The sequence below is a fragment of the Rattus rattus genome, chromosome 12, assembly GCF_011064425.1.
Source record: "Rattus rattus isolate New Zealand chromosome 12, Rrattus_CSIRO_v1, whole genome shotgun sequence".
NCBI classification, from domain to species: domain Eukaryota; kingdom Metazoa; phylum Chordata; class Mammalia; order Rodentia; family Muridae; genus Rattus; species Rattus rattus.
The window spans coordinates 20,728,630-20,748,772 of NC_046165.1; positions in this window are offsets into that span (position 1 = coordinate 20,728,630).

Here is a 20,143-nt window from a genome sequence, read left to right on the forward strand (position 1 = left end):
ACTCTACCTTCTTTGGTCCACTTGTCTATTTTACATTCTGATCAACCCTTTAGCTCGTGTTTCTCTTAAACTAAGAAAAACTGCTGAGTGGTGCAGAGAAGATAACAGGTTACAAGTTCCCATCATCCGTCTCCAGTTCTCCCTAACGGTTCCTTTAGCGCCTGATCTCATTTTTCAGTTTATACTTGGCATATATAGCATCACGGATCACATTGCAATGTGGGAATTCTCTTGGAGGTTCAAGCTCTACATCACCTTTAGGAATCTTCCTAGCAGGTATAGGGTTTCTCTGGAGTAGACGGGTACATAAACTCAACCTTCAGAGAAGTCTGCAGGTCTGTCTGTAGCTTATGCTGATCGCGCAATAGAGTCAATGGTGTGTTTTCTGTCCTTCTGTGTGTACTGAAAGCCTAGACCTCTCAGACCACTGGGGACATGGAACAAACCATGCAAATACTGTCCACATAACATAACGCAGATAGCCCTGCCTCTCACATTCCCAACTTAGTGGATGGATAGAGATCTATAGGTAGACGCCAGCCAACCAAGAGCCTGAATGTGGACTCACGAGGATACTAAGCCTCTTTAATCAGCTTAATGAATTAATGTGTGCACTTAGAAGCAGTTCCTGGCACCATTGTATGTAGTCCTCCATACTATGAAATGTCTTATCACACTTTTATAAACCAAAAATTAATAGACAATAAAAGTTAAGTGACCCGACTAAGTCAGATTCCTGTATTTCTAGCCTTGTTCTGATTGTTGGTTCTTACCTTTCTCATTTTCTCCTCTCCCTGCCAGCTCACCACTCCCTTACAAATCTCTTTGCTACTTTTACTAGTGTTTATTTTATTTTGTGTCCTCCAGACTTTCATCCGGAGTGTCTGTGGGAGCCTGAGTTTGGAACTGACTCTAATATTGGAGCCTAGTGAGCTCATCATTGGGCCAACAACTCGATACCATACATCTGTTTCTCCCAGGATTTGTTATTTGCCAAGATAGCAGCAGTAAGTAATTGGGTTCTCTGAGCCCCTCCACCACCCACATTATATTACTGTGTGAGCCCAACTTGTGTGAGAGAGAGTGCATGCTCGCCATGGCTGTACCATGCTTAGATGATGCTTTTCAGCCCGTCTCCTTAACTGCCTCCTCTTCCATGATGTCCTCTGATTAGGGCTGGGCCCTCAGCTGACCATTATTTTCAGCACTGTGGGCGGCCATGAGGCTTTGAGTTCAACCTCTGTTCACAGCAAGGAGAGGCTTCTTTGTTTAAAGGGTTGACTTTGCTATGCTTGCCCATGAAAGGGGACAAAGGTAAGTGTTGGCTTTGACTCCCATGGCTTTCTTTATACAGAAATGGGCTCTGTCTGGGGACTAACAGACCAACATCACCTGAGAACTTGTTAGAAAATGGAGTTCTGGAGTCCATCACCCACACGAGGGTAGCTTAGCTGTTGATTCTCCAAAGCAAGAAACTCCTTATTCTCTAAAGGAAATGTGTCTGAAGCTGTGATGTCTCAGGGTTTATGGGCCACTCATGAATGTTTGCTGAAACTTGACATCTTTTAAGTTGGATATACAAAGATATGTCATGGTGTCTGTTCTGGCATTGCTATTTTCTGTGGAGAAACAAACCCTTGGCTATTCCTTCTCCTCTTGCTAATAGATATGAGAGAATATTCCAAGTGCACTGGAAAAGTATTTCAAAAAGTTAAGTTCTAAAGGAGTGGATTATAATTTTGCATCTGCCAGTTCTCTACTATGGGTTTTTGTTTTTGTTTTTGTAGGGGTGACAAAATGTCTTAATTTTAATGAGTCTCTTACTTGAGAGAAAAATTGTTTGATCCTCAAATAGTTTGGTTCAATGATTCTTCCTTTCCCTCCCATCTCATTGTACGTCTGTGTATGTCGACACACACACACACACACATCTTTACAACTGGGATTGACCATGTCAATATCAATGTCAATATCAATGTGATTGAAGAATTAAGCGAACACACATGTATTTATATAAAATCTTGCCACATAGAACATACTTTTATAAAGACTCGTCAAAGTAGTGACTCTAGAGATGGCTTGGTGGTGAGAAGTAAATACTTCTCTTGCAGATGGCCCAATTTTTGTTTCTAGCACCCATGTCAGGTGACCCACAACTACTCTGTTGGTAATTGGATTCATATGTACACACAACATAAAGACACATACACATACAGAGAATTAAATATAGCCAAATGTACTGTCACATACCTTTAATCTCAGTGTTCAAAGGATAGCAGCAGGCAGATTACTGTGAGCTTGAGAACAGTCTGTATACATGTGAGTTCCCAGCCAGCCATGGTTCATAATAATGAAAATGATAATGATGATGATGACAATAATAATAAATCTTTATTTAAGAAATTGTCAAAACCACTGTGTTCATGAGATGGAGAAAAGGGATCATGAGTTTGGGGCCAGAAAAACCTCTTTCAGACGTAGGCAATGGTTAAGAAGAACTGGTCAAAGTTCTAGAAATAAATGGCTATTGGAAGCTTTGCCCAAACATAACATCTATGTCACTGTCTCCAAGGCCCAGGGAGCATTGTGGACCGATGATTGTGTCACTATTTCCTAAATCCTAGGGATTGAAAGCAGATGCATTTCTTCTCAACCCCACTAATGACGTGATTGTCAAAATCCCCACTCATGACTGAGTTGCATCAGCCCAGCTTCAGCTGCGAATCACCTCTTTCCACGTTTTCTTCCTTTAGATGTGTGCTCCATTTCAAGCCCTTTGTGGACAGTAACAGAACTGTTGTAAAAAAAATAATAATTCCAATTCATCCTTCATTCTATTTAACTTATTTAGTATCTACCTAATCATGGTTATTTTGAATTTGATCTCCTAAAATAGTTTTCTCAACAACCCATCCTCAAACCAAAGACCTGTAAATATCTTCCCAGAGTTTTCTCTGAGCACTTAAGACTCATGCTCTTGTTGGAAATTGTGTCCCCATGCTCCCATATAAAATGGTCTACCATTCCCAAGATCTACATTAGAGGTGTGTAACTCCAGGACTCTGTTCTTACCATCTATCTCTTAGAATCACTTTTTCACTTTCCTGCCTCTGTCACACCTTCCAACACTAAGCTACAATTTAAAAACCCTATGCGGATCTCATGACCTGTCCATACCCTTAACTAAAATTCTAAACCATTATTGAGATCCTACCCTAGACTAATGCTGTGGGAAGTTCGTTGTTATCCAATTTAACTAAGTGTTAACGAGTCCTTTAACTTGTCTTTTGTGGCCCAGATGAACAACTATAAACAGAGACAGTTGTCTCAGCAGACAATTTTTAGTCTACTAAAATAAAGATGTCTTCTCATCCTTGCATGTTTATGTCTCTCGTCCCCACCCATTTCTTTCTCTCCCCAACCAAATCTTCAAAGTGGCAAAGACTATGAGCTTCACTAATCGTCAACTCCCCTGGTGCCCACCGCAGAAGGCAGTCAAGAACATGTGCTAATTATATTGCTAATGACAGCATATATGTCTGAAGGAGCAGCAAATGGATTTACAATGTGCGCTGACGACTTAATTTAAAATAAAGCACAACTCCTCTCTGAAGGACAAAAAAAAAGTGAAAATGTATTCCTCTGTTACAGGGCCTAATTTGCGGCATATTCTAGCCCAGTAGTTCCATCCAGTTCCTCAGTGTTGTGTAGTGGACAGTGCAGTGTAGCCATTCACAAGTGACTCCCTTGTCAGTGTGAGAAAAGACCAATAATTTTATGTCACTTGGTTCTCTTCACTACCTGAAGCCATGAAGGAACTCCTGTTAATTGTAACCAAAGTAGTTGATAATGTATGTGTTGGCAAGTCTGTTGGACCCTGGTGCTGCTGTCTGATGTCACTGGTCCTTTTGAGGGACAGAATCAAATGCTTGAGGTACATTTCCAGTTGTTCTATCGAGATCATCTTTAAAATAATCCTTCAGCCACTATGTTAGGCTGGCAAGTTACTAGGGCTTTGCTGGAGCTCTGAATATGCGTTTTCTTCTCATCTCTCAAGTGGGAAATCACCAGAGATCTAACCAGCGATTTAGTGCTCATCCGTGCTGGAGAGAGGCTTCAGTGGTTCATTAATGTAGCCTGATTCCCTCTCCTGCTGCCTTTGATTCTGGCTTTAATATAAGCTTCCTATTTGCGTGACTGTCATGGGCATAACCCAAGCGCAGAGCTGACAGCTAAGAAACGAGAAAGTTATTTTTTCAATCATGTATGGGGAAATCTCATTAGTTATACCAAAAATTATAATAATAAAAATGTGACCTCTTCATTTCACCAAAGTGACAGTTTTGAGGACATTGTTTATAAGTGATTGTCAGCATGTAGGGACCCCTCACGTTAAGCATAGAATTAAGGGTGAGTTTGTTGCTATGATCCCTTACCATGACATACATGTTTAGAAATCTACATTAAAGTTCTTGTTCACTGTAAGCGAACCATTATTTTGTCTGATTATAGGGAGTTGAACCACTTTTTGTGTTTGTTCTGAATAACATGGGATGAAGGGGATGTTGTGAGGAAACATAATGAAACCAAGGACACTTGTATTTTACAAAGCAAAGACACTATAATATGTCTTTGGTAGTCTTTGAAATGAAGTGGTGACATGCCTGGAGGACAGACCAAAAAAAGAAAAGGAAAGAAAAGCATCAGTGTCAGAAAGGGTATTTTAAAAACCCACGTAAATCTGCTTAACAGCTATGTGCTTGGCAAGTTTCGGGCTTGTTTTTTAAGTGATTTCTTTGTGGACTAGGTAAGCAAGATGAGATGCAGGGACATTAGGGGTGATATTAAAGAGATTGATAACTAAAATGAAAGAAAGAAAGAAAGAAAGAAAGAAAGAAAGAAAGAAAGAAAAGCCTGGCGTGGAGTAAAAAGGGAGTACGGGTTCGTTGGCCTGGAGGAACCTTCTGAACATTGCTCCTGTGGAAAGAGGCAGGAGAGGATTTTTACCAGGGATTTCCACAATAAACGTTTTCCAAAGCAATTTATTGGCTGAGCGGAAATTCCAAATTGAAAATGCATTTTGATTGGATGCTTCATTAGGAAACGCCTAGCTGAGCAACGCGGCTAGCGCGGGTGGATATCCAAGTCTACCGAAAGCGCTGAAGTTTAAATGCATGGGCAGGGCTCCCAGCTCCCATTAGAAAAACAAGCTAAGCCAGATCCTAGCCCCCGTGAAGAGCTCAGACTTAGTACACACTGAGCTCCTGTTTGGCTCCACATCAGTGAGATCTGTAGGAGACCCCTGGATTTCAGAGCTGTTGCTGTCGAAGCAAATGGGCAGTGGGGAGAAGGTTTCCACCCCCACACATTTCAGACTAGTCAGACAGAAGGAGAAAGGAAGGGTACCTGTCACTGGGTCTCCCTTGTCATCAGGTCCCACACTAGATCCAGAACAGAGAAGAGGAAAGTCTGTAGCTCTGAATACAGCATAGGATTAGCAGCATAGTTAATAGTCTTTGACCAGCGTGCCATTTTAAGTGACAAGAGAAAGCTGGATGAAGAAGCATCCATGGGACTGTCTCATACCCTCTGACGCTGTTCTCTTGAGTCTGTAATGTCTTAAACGGGAAGAACAGAAACAGTGTTTTAGCTTCATCTTTATGAAGGACAGACGAGATCTAAGATAATGCTGCCACTCGGTAGCACATGCTTGGTCGACACAGACAGACACAGTAAGAGTGACCGCTGCTATGGCTGTAAATGTAAAAGGCCACGTATCCACTCATTTCAGCCCCAGCCTTTGACTTTGTATGTGAGATGCTCTAATCCAGTGATTCATGTTTTCCTGGGACAAAAAATGAGTTCTGTTCTAATCCCAATTAGTTACTGCCTAACTCATTGTGTATATGGTTTTCTCGTTTTTAGTACACATGACTACTGGCTCACAAATTACAAGGAGCATAGATAAAAGTGGCCCTATATGCGATCATTAAAGGTAGGCACAATGTTTATAATGTCCAGATTCAACTAAGGGAAGTAAAAACACATTTTTCAATAAGGAAACTTCAATTGGAAGACTGAAGAAGCTGCCTATTAAACTTCATAATCACTGAGGTCTGCTTAAGTGTGCTGTTTTGAGCCTTGGCTCTTTTGCTAAAGAATGGAACTGGGACCAGCCTCTGCGTGCTTGCTGTGTATTGTGCAATGTTGAAATAAGGCAGTCAAGGTATGTTCCTGATAGCAATCAAAGTCATAGGGGATTCCAGGGGGTCGCACAAGGGTATTGTTCAAGCAGTACTGTGTGTGTGTGTGTGTGTGTGTGTGTGTGTGTGTGGTGTGTGTGTGTGTGTGTGTGTGTTCTAAACATCTAAACAGCAGAAGACTTTTGAAAAGTTGAGTTACTGCATGAAATAAATCAGATAAAGGTTAAATGAACAAACTAGGTGAATAAAAAAAAGTAGGGAACCTTTAGAATACTGTTATTTTTTTTCATAATGTTTGTTTCGATCTTGAAGTATTCTGTAAAGATGCTCAATGAGAATGGCACAACGAGTAACTCAGCTGTGTCAAACCATTACTAGGACCAAAACCGGACCAGTGTGCAACAATGGAGAATTGAGAGTGGGTAGATAATTTTATTTTTCTAAATGACGGATGCTGTCAGTATTCCTCGTGGGACATCATAAAGAATGTGTCTGACTTTCTATATAGATGGACATCCTGAACTTTGTAAGTCACGATTTCCTGAACTGGGACCTTTGGAGGAGTCTCTAGCCTCCAGTGACAGTGTCACATTATATAACAGGCTGTCAGACACCATAACGTCACTCCCTAAAGTGTCACCTCTGTGGACTGTAACAACGGTGCGGCCCGGAGCATTTCAGAGCACGCGTGGGACGCTCAGGAATCACACTGGGGAAAACGTGGAGACGGAGACGCCAGTTTTTACGGGGTTGTCTGTCGCTCCATCTGGTTTCTGTACCGAGAGAGTTCACGGTCTCGCTGTGCGGCGCAGGACTCAGCTTAATCAATTCTGCCACCTAGTGGACACTTTGTACTTCCGCTGTGCGTCCTCTCAGGTTTTCTCTGATTTAATTGGGGGGGAGGTATTGATGCTCCAACCCCGGAGTGCTGGTTGGTAGTGGGTGGGGAAAAGAGAAGGGAGATTGTAGGCCTCTCATAAGGAAAGTAATTATTGGATCTAAATAAAAAAAAGTTGGAAAGGAGCAGTTCCTGGGGCCTTACCTCCAGAAACTCAGGCAGTGGGAGCCATGCTGGGCTGTGTGGCTTCAGATCAGCGGAGAGAGCAGCAGGCGCAGGACCACCTGTTAAGTGAAAATCCAAAAATCTTCAAAGACCTTCCAGAGCCAAAATCCTGTGATGAAAATCCCCCTGGGTTTCAACCATCTTTGAAGGCAGCCCCTTGTTAGCTCTGCCCCCTCGCTTTTCTGAGAGCTGAGTATGTTCTGCCCCAACCCCAGGCTCTAAGTTGATTTTATTTTATTTTTTTAAGAAAAAGAAAGGTTATTTGTGCTCCTGCAAACATACAGGGAAGACCTATGATTTCTCATGTAACTTCCCTCTCTTTGCAAACTCTGATACTAATAAATCGCCTTATGCCTTAGCTACAATACCAAGAGAGTGTGTCAAACTAACAAAAATATTCTTATAATTCAAATGGCTTCCTTCTTTTTCAGAGAAATGAAATTCAGGGTTTAGAAGTGGGGTGCTGAGTGGGAAAAGTGCCATTTCTGCGATTTCGTGGTCTCTTTCCACGATGGCCAAAGTACGTCTAGAATTCTGAGCAGAAAGGAAAACAGACATGGAAGGCTCGGGTGGAGATGAAAATTAAGACTTACGAATAAAAAATAAAATAGAATTGTCTACAACATTCTAGATAAGCCAGGATTCTCAGCTGCTTTTCAACCGAGAACAACCTGAAAACTTTCCCAAAAGTCAGCATCTAAAACTCAGAAAAATAAAACTCTTCATCACACATAGCTTCCTATAAAATGTGTCATTTGTTACATTTAATGAGCTGGAAGGAAGTATACGGAAGAAAACAATCCCTTGTTTCCCCCACACAGTTGGATTGCGCATGCTCACGCACATTTACGTCATTATGACCTCTTTAGATTGTCTCGTTCATGGGTCAGTTCTCGTTTCGTGCGTTTTTTCTTGTATGTACCATTCCCCCGGGTAGCTTGCAAATTTATTGCAAACATACCTTTTATTATTTTTTTTAATTGGTTCAAAACTGCAAAACATACTGTCTTGAAGTGTGTATACACTGAGGAATGACTAAGTAAGTTGATTTGTGCCTTGTCTCGGATCCTTATCGTTTGCTTTTGGTGGGGATAGGTGTAACTTCGAATTTAGAGGATGACATACTTAGCCATTAACTACACTGCCCAATGTTAATGATAGACGTTCTGAACTGAGTCTCCTCCTGCCTATCTGAAATTTGTGGATTTTGACTAACCTCTCCTGTCCCAGGGCAACCCCTTATGAGCTCTCTGGGCTTATACTTTATGTATTACCCTTACCCTCTGAGAGAGAGTATATACTACAGTGCATGCTACATACTATATGATTGAAGAGCTCCTATATTTGTCTTCACAGAACTCTCCAGAGATCTTACTGGCTTAGACTCAGATATTCCTTTCATTCATTCCTATTTGTGAATCTACAGAGCGGCATAAATTTAGACTTGAAGTCCTGATTTCTCCTGGGAGGTTTATTGATTTATCTAGAGATAAGGTCTCTTACCTCTTCCCAGGGCTGTCCTTTAAGAAAGAGGCAGATCCTCTAGGCTCCCAACTATACTGTACAGCAGGCTACACGCCTCTGCTTTCTTCCTGAGTCTGTATTTGATTCTCACGGTCTCTGCAATCAAAGTCCCGGTTTATGCTCTGCCTATGGTCACAGCGTCTGACTCTGTACATAGGAAATTTCTAATTTGTCTTTCTGGTTCGTCCTAGAGTAATAGTGTTATATTTTACACAGGGCCTCCTGAGTGATAGTAGGAACGTCTCTCATGGTGTTCAGTCTCCCTCGCTACTGGAATTCAATCTACTAGTGCTTCCATAGTTGATCTAGAGTTCCCTTTTCCCCTTTTCTTTGACCCAGCTATAAATTAGAGAAGAAAAAGAAAAAAAGGTCCTGTCCTGTCTGTCACTCAAACCCTTCAAAGCATGGAAGGTTGGTCCCTGAGTCCTGTTCCATCTGCCCTTCTACTTAGGGAAGTACATATGCCATCTGTTTCCAACATGTCCAGTATTGTGGGGCTGGGGCCACTGCGCTTTGATACCTTCCAAGAACCATTATTCTGCGAAAGGACCAAAACACACAAATCACAAACTTAGTTTTCTTACCAAGAGACCCATATACTGCGCAATGGTAGAATTTGATACTAAAATCCAGGAACTCAGTATTTAGATACAGAAACCACTGTAGAAACCATTTTGTTGTAGGCAAACACACAAATAAAAGAGCCTAAAAAGATCAAGAAAAAGACCCTAGCCAGCGTCTGAAGCCTGAGAAGACCCCCCCCCAAAAAAAAAAATGTGGCTGCAAATCCCTAAGTCTAATGTTCAGACTGGGATTGGGATAAAATCTGTCAGGAAAATTCCTTCCAACCCCACTAACTGAAGAAGTTGTTGTGGGCATTTGGCTACGTAAGGTAACATTTTCCTTTTAACTTTGCGATACATTTGTTTTCTCTTATGTTACAGTTATTTATCGTTCCATAATAGCTTTTTAAAATTTTCAACACAATCAGAATTAGACTTCTATCTAGTGTTGGCCAATAAAGGAACACAGCTAATTGTCAACCACATTATCTGTTAACGTATATTTCCACCACTTTATGCAAACCGTGTTTAGTTTTTCTCTCTTGTTTTCTTCTCAGTTTTAACTTTGTGTCGTTTGTCTCTTTCTTTGTTCTCATTTGTCTGTTCCCAAGTGGTTTTTCGTTTTCTGTTTTTTGGGTTTTCTTTTCTTGCTTGTTTTTTGTTTTTGTCTTGTTTTGTTACAAAAGAATACTCTGCTATAAGCTGTCTCCACAAGCAATGGCACCGTCTTGTGCAGAGATTCTCGCCACTACTTTGTCAGTGAAAACAATTTGGCTCACATGAATTCCTAGGTAGTGACTTGCTCTTCCCTACACAAGGCATCTTTGTATTCTTGAGAACTTAAGAAATTTATTTAAAAGGTTTTTTTTAATTGCCAACTTTTTTTTTCCTGTGACCCGTGTAATAACTATGCCCATTTCCCTAATATCTCAGAAATGCAAATGCAATGTAAGCAACAAAGTTTAAATAGATTGATTCTTAATTCTGAGTACCTGAAAAGAATTCATAAACAATGATTTTCCCCAAGGGCCAAGACCAATGCTGGGCTAGAATGTCAATCTAAAATTCATTTGGTATTTAGATTAGGGTAGATATTAGCTCCCAACACAGACACATCACCTCCTGGCAGGCACTCTGAATTTACACTCACTCGAGAGGTGGTGATACTTAGAGTGTGGTATTTCAAAAGCTGGCACAAGCGTGATAACTGATATGTGTAAAGGAACACTGATATTAAAATCCAACAGGAGGTCTGCCTATTCAAGCTTTGCTTTTAGAAAGTACAGCATGCCAGATGTTTCAGAGAAAAAGCATAAAATCCACATTATGTGCCTAATTGTACAGTATTACATCACGGGGTGAGGGGTTTATGCTTTCTTCCCTGACCGCAGCTGGTGAGAGCAATATGGCCTGGAGCATCAATGAATCGGTCCCTGGATGCAGGGCAGCCGCTACGTGGTGCGATTCTTCTCGAAGGGTGGTGAAAAATTGTAGCTCTGTCACATGCAAGCTGGACCAGTGGGTAAAGATGCTTGCCACCAAGTCTTATAACCCAAGTTCAATCCCTAGGACCCATGCAGGGGAAGGAAGAACCTACTCCTGCAGTTTACTTTCACACCACACCATACACACACACACACACACACACACACCACACACAGAGAGAGACACACACAGAGACACACACAGACATACACACACACTCACACATCACACACCACACACACACACACATACACACACACAGACACACACACACGCACACACACACACACACCATACACACACAGAGACACACACACAGACACAGACACACACCACAAACACACCACAAACACACACACACACCACAAACACACACACACACATACCGCACACACACCAACACAGACACACACCACAAACACACACACACACCATACACACACACATATCACACACACACACCACCAAAAACACATACACACACACAGACACACACACACACACACCACACACACAAAACACACACACACAGACACACCACACACACACAGACACAGACACACACACACACCACACACACAGATACAGACACACACACACAGCACACCACACCCCACACACAGACACACAGACACACAGACACACAGACACACACACACACCAAATAAAGAAGTAAAATATAACTATAAAACTGTCACCTAAACAAATGATAAGTCCTGATATAAAAACATCCTTGGATGTAAGCTAGAATACTAGACTATCCGGCAAACTAACAAACTAGACCAATCCACTATGGAAGAGAACTCACTTCAGCAAGGAGACACCAGTTCTGTGGATCTCAATTCCAAACAAGCAAATGTCATGACTGAATGTAGCAGGCATCCAAAACGTCCCTGGCATGTATAATATCTCAAGTTTTCACGGATCTGGTCCCCATAAGCTGCTTTTGTCACTCTGTCGGAGGCTGGTCATATAAAGAATGGAGGAACGGTGTTCAAGTGTAGAGTTACATTGTGTTCTGAGAAACTTAACCCCACCGTTGGGCAGTTAGAGGCTCTGAGCAGTGTTCTTCAGTTTTGCAGTTTCTCGGTCCCTGCATAACCACCCTTTTGTATAACATAAAATAAAGCCTTGGCATGCTACCTACAAAACTACATAAAAAACGATTTTGAGGTAGATTTTCACTGTATTTTCAATGTTTTTATTAATATGTTCACAGAGAAGTCTGTAAAATCCAAACATTTAGAACAAATATGACTCTCTTTACCAAATCAGCATTTTGTACATATAATACGTGTTTCTGAAACTGAACTGGGTAATTATTAAAACTAGAGTCGTTGCACTTTGTATTTTACGTGAAGAGGTAGTTTTGCGTTCACAGTCCTTACCCTACAGAATGTACTTCAGTAAATACCCTGCTCTTAAAATCTCGAAATTACCTCCCTCTATTTTAATTTTATATTTACAGAAAGCAACATGGAATGATTGAGCTACGTTCTCTTTAGTGTTTTTCTCATAAAATAAGGGTGTGGAAAATGTTTTACCAAACCCTGCAACGCCATCGCGTCCCCTCATGCTGTCCTGAGACCTGTCTTCCAACTGTCACGAGTTGTCACAGCTTTATCGTTTTTCTCAGACTCTCTATTATCTTCCTCCCTAAACCCTGCCTTTCCTTGCATCGGATCTCTAATCTGAGTTCCTTCTTGGATTTAAAAACGTGCCACCCACACTTGCTGCACAATTGCTGCCTGTGTGACAAACCGATTTTTGGTCATTTTAGAACATAATCTTGTTGTAAGTTGAACCATAGTTTTGTGCGATGCTGCCATCTAATGGCGTCTATAAAATCCCACCTCCTCCAGAGGTCATTAAACAGGATAGTAAGGAAGACTTGGGCTTTGGTACTTTCACGATGGTGAACACATTTGCAGAGAGTCCTAGGGTTTTAAATGGTTTGTATGTTGACGTGGCTGACCCTGTCTGGCTGACTGAAAAAATACCAAATGCATGTCACTTGGGGCTTCTACTTATCTGTGGACTTTTTTTTAGTTAAATGCCTTCATTAGTTGCCAATATTTCCTGTTGGTTTTGATCGTTTATGGTAGAAAATAACCTTACTTGTTCATCTGGGACTATTTACTAAAGCTGCAGATACTTTCTTCTCGCTTCCTCACTTCAGTCTTCTTGTAGAAAGTCACGGTTCTGTGTCAGGCCTGGCAGAGCATTCTGCCCGTCTCCAGATCCCGTCACGACCTTCCACCGGCACCAGGCATCACTGTGGCTGAGGTCTTTACTTCTCTGGGTTTTAATTAAGGATTAAACACTCTGAATTTTAATACTCTTGACTAAAGAGTAACGTGCTAGACACTTTTCGGTTTCTGTGACAAAGTGCCAGAGATAAATTGTGTGAAAGAGGGGAGATTTGGTTTTGTTTGTGACTTCAGAAGTCTCAGTTCCTGGCTGCCTGCCCTTGGCTTTAGGTCTGTGTTGGGGTAGAACATGATGTCATGGAGAGAGAGAGAGAGAGGAGGAGGAGGAGGAGGAGGAGAGAGAGGAGGAGGAGGAGGAGGAGGAAGAGGAGGGGGGGGGGGGGGAGGGGAGGGAGGGGGGGGGGAGGGGGGAGGGAGAGGGAGAGACAGGTGTCCCTAGACCCCTTGAGGACCAGATGCCTTCTTACCTCCTTAAGTGTTGCCCGGCTTCTAGGATTGCTATCACTCAGAGGCATAGGCTTTTGGGTAGTGGAAAACATAGTAGGCGGAATGGTTGCTTGTAAGTTTCTACGTACTTTAAATGTATGCCATTTTAATAGCAGACCCTGACGCAGCTCACGTAGGATGATAGTTGAGTCCGATATCATGAATTCTGTTCCCCAAACTCTTTGAAAAAAGCCAGAGGCAGAGAATAGTGACTTCGTATTTGTTCTTATTTACGTACATGGGAAACCAATTCTGCCCAGCTTTTAAGAAGGCTGCTGTTCTCGTGTTTCTAACTTACCCTGTTATAATATCCGGTAAATAAGCTATTTAGAAAATGTTTACTGAAGAAGCAAAGGGATAAAAACGGACATAATGTAATCCAGACAACACTTGGGAGGATGCACTTCATTAAAGCACAGTGACATCCTGTCTACGTATGTTTCGAGAAACACGAATGCGTGACATTTATTCTTGTATCTTCTGCTCTAGGTTTAGTGGTCCTTGGCTCTAAGGCACTATCAATGTGAAATAGCAAGAAGTGTAAACTCGTAAAGAAGAATAGTGCTACAGACCGAAATCAAGATTATAGACACTCCTACATGTGATGGACACAGGCGTCCTCCTGACCCAAAGGAGTCCACCTCCTGGCAATATGAACAAACTGATAGTTTTCCTCAAATTTCTAGCTGGAAAACGTCTTTTGAAAACCTGAGCTTAATATGCCTACATCTATCATATGGGGTTGTGAATTCAAGAGTTTTAAGCATGTAAAATTGCCTCATAAAACAATTTCCTATTGTCAGCTAATTCATATGCTTAGTAAGAAGTCAACACGGAGGTTGTACAGTTTTAATTAAAGAGAACTCAGCACCTCTTTGTGTGTGAGGCAGGAGGGGGTGCCAGGTCAAAGCACAGTAATGATATACAACAGAAAATAGGATAATTTGATTTGGAACATACTTCGGCATACACTTCCCTCTGGTCTCCCAAGTTCTACCCTTTCCTTCCTATTTATCTTTTTTCTGTCTTTCCTTTAGCTTTTTAATTAATTTGAAGTTACGTTTATTGAAAGTCAAGGATATGTTCTTGAAGAAAATAGAAGATGAGCCAAGCCCCTTCGTTCCGTGTGGGTGAAATCTTAGCTGGGAAGAAACCCGTCATGCTAGAGTCCCACATACATCATAAACTCTTGTGTATTTATAGCAGAATAAAAATGTTTACTGCCTGTCTGAATGCATTTCCCAGCAACGGAGAAACCATCGTCCAGCTCAGAATGCTCGGAATGTCATCTGATACTACAGAGAAAAGAGCGATACGTTTTTGCAGACACACAGTAATAAAATACTTGAGTACGTTCTGAAGGGAGACCAGAGCCATGGGGAAGAGGCAGGGGCTAGAAATCAGTAAGAAGATTTAGGTTATAAACCAGAGGCTGCTCTGCACACCAGAGGCAGAAAGAGTCCCAGAAAGGGAAGATTAAAATACCTCAGAATTTGGCAGTCATTCAGAGCAGGGTTTTGTCTTCTTTGGGTGTTTGTGGGTTTGTCTTCTTTGGGTGTTTGTGGGTTTGTGTTCTTTGGGTGTTTGTGAGTCCTATTGTATTGTACTGACCTAGATTAGCGCAGCTCCTCAGAGCACAGCAGTAGAGCTTTGCAGTAACGTTGCCCCATGGCTTAATTTCCCAATTAAACTTAAACAAATTTCTCAAATGCTCATAAAACCCTTGGTGGCAAGATCAGTGCACCTGAATATTTAATTATTTGAATGTCAGTCTGAGACACAGATAATTGGCAGCTAATAGAAAACGCCTAAGACCTGAAAACAAAAGGTTTGTCTATGGCTGATGGGGGAATAATTGAATAAACTTATTAAAATAAAGGCAGGTTTTTATCTTAAATAAGTAGAAAGATACTAGAATGCTGGACCAAATTTAAAACGAAGAGAAAAGAGAAAAATAGCCCCCAGTTGCAGTTGTCGTCTAGATCCTTAACTGGCTGCAGTTAAATAATAGAATTAATATTAAGAGGCTATCTTGTGTCTGTCTTCCGTGTAGGAGATTAGCTAATGGGTTTGTCTAAGTGAAATATTCTTCTCATGTTGGTTATAAGGTTTCCACACAAGTAAATACAAAACCAAGTCAAATAAATATGGATCCCAGATAGCATTTTACAAACCAGAAGTTAATCTGGTGATCCTCGTGCATCAGCTTAATTACATATGGAGAGAAATAGCTGGAGATTTGGCTGGAAGTTGAGAAGCCAGAGGTGCGGATGAAAGACTTATGGAGCTCAGGAGAGGTCCCAGTGGGAAGCCCATGGAATTAGTCTTGGCCTCAGCCTTACTTTACATCTTAATTACTGATTTCAAAGAAAGGCTAAACTGCACATTAACTAATTTGCAGATGGTCCTAAATTGGCAAACACTGGGAATTGCAGATTAAAAATCTAAAGGGATTTTTTTTTTTTGAGGTTTGAAATGGGGATCCGTGAAATACAGTCCTTTCAGTAATAATAGCTAGGGTGATAATGGTGCGATAAGGCGTAAGGACTAGCTCCGTTCTTTTGGGGAGGCAAAGCGAGGAAAGGTGTGAGAGGAGACATCTTCTGAAGGCGGTGAGTCTTAAAACCTTACGCAGAAAAGCAAGTTGGAAACTGAAAGAACTGAGACCGGATGTTCTAAAATGCTACAAAGGCGTTCGCTCAGATCGCTTGGATCTGAAGTCAGCTCGGCCCACTTCCTCACGGAGGTTCAGAGACTTGATCCACACCCCATCACCAGCCTGCATTCGTTTCTGTGCACCCTTCCTCTCCAGGCCCTTCCTCTCCAGTAGCGGCTGCCGTTTACCTACTCATTCACATTGCTATGGAATTATGAAATACCTTACAGACTCTCACCTATGGAATGAACCGAGAAATTAAAAAAACAGCAAAACAAAAAACACTATTGACATCTCTGTTTGCCTCTCATCTTCTGTAACGAACGCGTGAGTGGGAGCAGAAAGGAGATGTGTTGAAGATACCGTGTCAAAAGCCACACTCCCAAACAGGGGATGGCAGGGGTCGGGGGAAGAGGCTAATTATCAATGTACAAACACCGGTAACAGTCTTTAGGGAAATGCAGAGATGATAGAAAGAACTCTGGAATAGTGGTTCTCAACCTCCCTGATGCGGTGACCCTCTAATACTGTTCCTCACAGTTGTGGTGACACCCACCCCCCCAGCCACAAAATTCTTTTCCTTACTGTGTCATAACTATAATTTAGCTACTGTTATGAACCATAATATAAATATCTGCCCCCTGCCCAGTTAAAGGATTGTTTAACCCCATAGGGGTCGCGACCCACATGTTGAGAACCCCTCCTGTAAATGTCAGCATTACTTTGTTGTCACGATGTGAAGCATATCTCGGAGTTCAGGGCCTGTGGGTTGGCCAAATGGGGGGAAAAACGATACTGAAACAGGCAAGTCGTTTCTGTAGAGCTTAGCTCTCTTCTGTGCGCCAGTCTTCAGCACTGGTTCCAGTTAGCATTGTCTCCAGGTAGGGAACTTTTTTTTTTTTTGAATTATTATTTTTTTATTAACTTGAATATTTCTTATATACATTTCGAGTGTTATTCCCTTTCCCGGTTTCCGGGCAAACATCCCCTCCCTCCCCTTCCTTATGGGTGTTCCCTCCCACCCCTCCCCCATTGCCGCCCTCCCCCAACAGTCTAGTTCATGGGGTTCAGTCTTAGCAGGACCCAGGACTTCCCCTTCCACTGGTGCTCTTACTAGGATATTCATTGCTACCTATGAGGTCAGAGTCCAGGGTCAGTCCATGGATAGTCTTTAGGTAGTGGCTTAGTCCCTGGAAGCTCTGGTTGCTTGGCATTGTTGTACATATGGGGTCTCAGCCCTTCAAGCTCTTCAGTTCTTTCTCTGATTCCTTCAATGGGGGTCCTATTCTCAGTTCAGTGGTTTGCTGCTGGCATTCGCCTCTATATTTGCTGTATTCTGGCTGTGTCTCTCAGGAGCGATCTACACTTCTGCACTTCTTTGCTTCATCCATCTTGTCTAATTGGGTGGCTGTATATATATGGGCCACATGTGGGGCAGGCTCTGAATGGGTGTCCCTTCAGTCTCTGTTTTAATCTTTGCCTCTCTCTTCCCTGCCAAGGGTATTCTTGTTCCCCTTTTAAAGAAGGAGTGAAGCATTCACATTTTGATCATCCGTCTTGAGTTTCATTTGTTCTAGGCATCTAGGGTAATTCAAGCATTTGGGCTAATAGCCACTTATCAATGAGTGCATACCATGTATGTCTTTCTGTGATTGGGTTAGCTCACTCAGGATGATATTTTCCAGTTCCAACCATTTGCCTACGAATTTCATAAAGTCGTTGTTTTGATAGCTGAGTAATATTCCATTGTGTAGATGTACCACATTTTCTGTATCCATTCCTCTGTTGAAGGGCATCTGGGTTCTTTTTCCAGCTTCTGGCTATTATAAATAAGGCTGTGAACATAGTGGAGCCGTGTCTTTTTATATGTTGGGGCATCTTTTGGGTATATGCCCAAGAGAGGTATAGCTGGATCCTCAGGCAGTTCAATGTCCAATTTTCTGAGGAAACTCCAGACTGATTTCCAGAATGGTTGTACCAGTCTGCAACCCCACCAACAATGGAGGAGTGTTCCTCTTTCTCCGCATCCTCGCCAGCATTGGCTGTCACCTGAGTTTTTGATCTTAGCCATTCTCACTGGTGTGAGGTGAAATCTCAGGGTTGTTTTGATTTGCATTTCCCTGATGACTAAAGATGTTGAACATTTCTTTAGGTGTTTCTCAGCCATTCGGCATTCCTCAGCTGTGAATTCTTTGTTTAGCTCTGAACCCCATTTTTTTAATAGGTTATTTGTCTCCCTGCCTAACTTTTTGAGTTCTTTGTATATTTTGGATATAAGGCCTCTATCTGTTGTAGGATTGGTAAAGATCTTTTCCCAATCTGTTGGTTGCCGTTTGTCCTAACCACAGTGTCCTTTGCCTTTTACAGAAGCTTTGCAGTTTGATGAGATCCCATTTGTGATTCTTGATCTTAGAGCATAAGCCATTGGTGTTTTGTTCAGGAAATTTTTCCAGTGCCCATGTGTTCCAGATGCTTCCCTAGTTTTTCTTCTATTAGTTTGAGTGTGTCTGGTTTGATGTGGAGGTCCTTGATCCACTTGGACTTAAGCTTTGTACAGGGTGATAAGCATGGATCGATCTGCATTCTTCTACATGTTGACCTCCAGTTGAACCAGCACCATTTGCTGAAAATGCTATCTTTTTTCCATTGGATGGATTTGGCTCCTTTGTCAAAAATCAAGTGACCATAGGTGTGTGGGTTCATTTCTGGGTCTTCAATTCTGTTCCATTGGTCTATCTGTCTGTCTCTGTACCAATACCATGCAGTTTTTATCACTATTGCTCTGTAATACTGCTTGAGTTCAGGGATAGTGATTCCCCCTGAAGTCCTTTTATTGTTGATGATAGTTTTAGCTATCCTGGGTTTTTTGTTATTCCAGATGAATTTGCAAATTGTTCTGTCTAACTCTTTGAAGAATTGGATTGGTATTTTGATGGGGATTGCATTGAATCTGTAGATCGCTTTTGGTAGAATGGCTATTTTTACTATATTAATCCTGCCAATCCATGAGCATGGGAGATCTTTTCCACCTTCTGAGGTCTTCTTCAATTTCTTTCTTCAGTGTCTTGAAGTTCTTATTGTACAGATCTTTTACTTGCTTGGTTAAAGTCACACCGAGGTACTTTATATTATTTGGGTCTATTATGAAGGGTGTCGTTTCCCTAATTTCTTTCTCGGCTTGTTTCTCTTTTGTGTAGAGAAGGCTACTGATTTATTTGAGTTAATTTTATACCCAGCCACTTTGCTGAAGTTGTTTATCAGCTTTAGTAGTTCTCTGGTGGAACTTTTTGGGAACTTTTTTTTTAAATTACTTCCCCTAACCATGGAAAAAAAATCCCTACACCCTGGAATTTGTAAAGTAGGTTCTGGTGCCCTTTTCTCGCAAGGTGGCAACCCCTTAGCTCTAGAGCCTTGACAGCAGCTTGCTTGGGTAGAATAAGGAAAACTAAAGGTAGTCATTGTCCTTCCTCCTACATCAGGGATCTGCAGGAAGACGAGCAGAGCCTGAAATGTATTGGGGCTGTGCAGCTGCCCAGGGAACTCCAAGTGCCAGCTGATAGCCCCGAGGCAAGGCGGTTCCTACTGGGCACTCCCCCCTGCAACAACCCTTTCATACTGTGAGAGCCATCAACAATAGAAAAGAGAACACTCAGATACCACAAGGCCCAAAACCTCTTCAAGGAGATCCAAGATGCACCAGGTGCACAGGAAGAACAGGAGAAAACAGGAAGTAACAAATACAAACAGGAAGTAATAAATACGACCAGGATGAGTTAAAAAAAAAAAAAAAAAAAAAAAAAAAAAAAAAAAAACAAAGGCAATTACAAATCCCAATGTAACTAACAGAATCCTGGTCATGAAGGACACTGTCTAGGTGAAACTCCAATCAAACAGGACATGAGTTTAATAATTAGCAGTGCATTTTAAAGGCAATCAAGTTGACTTTAAATGTA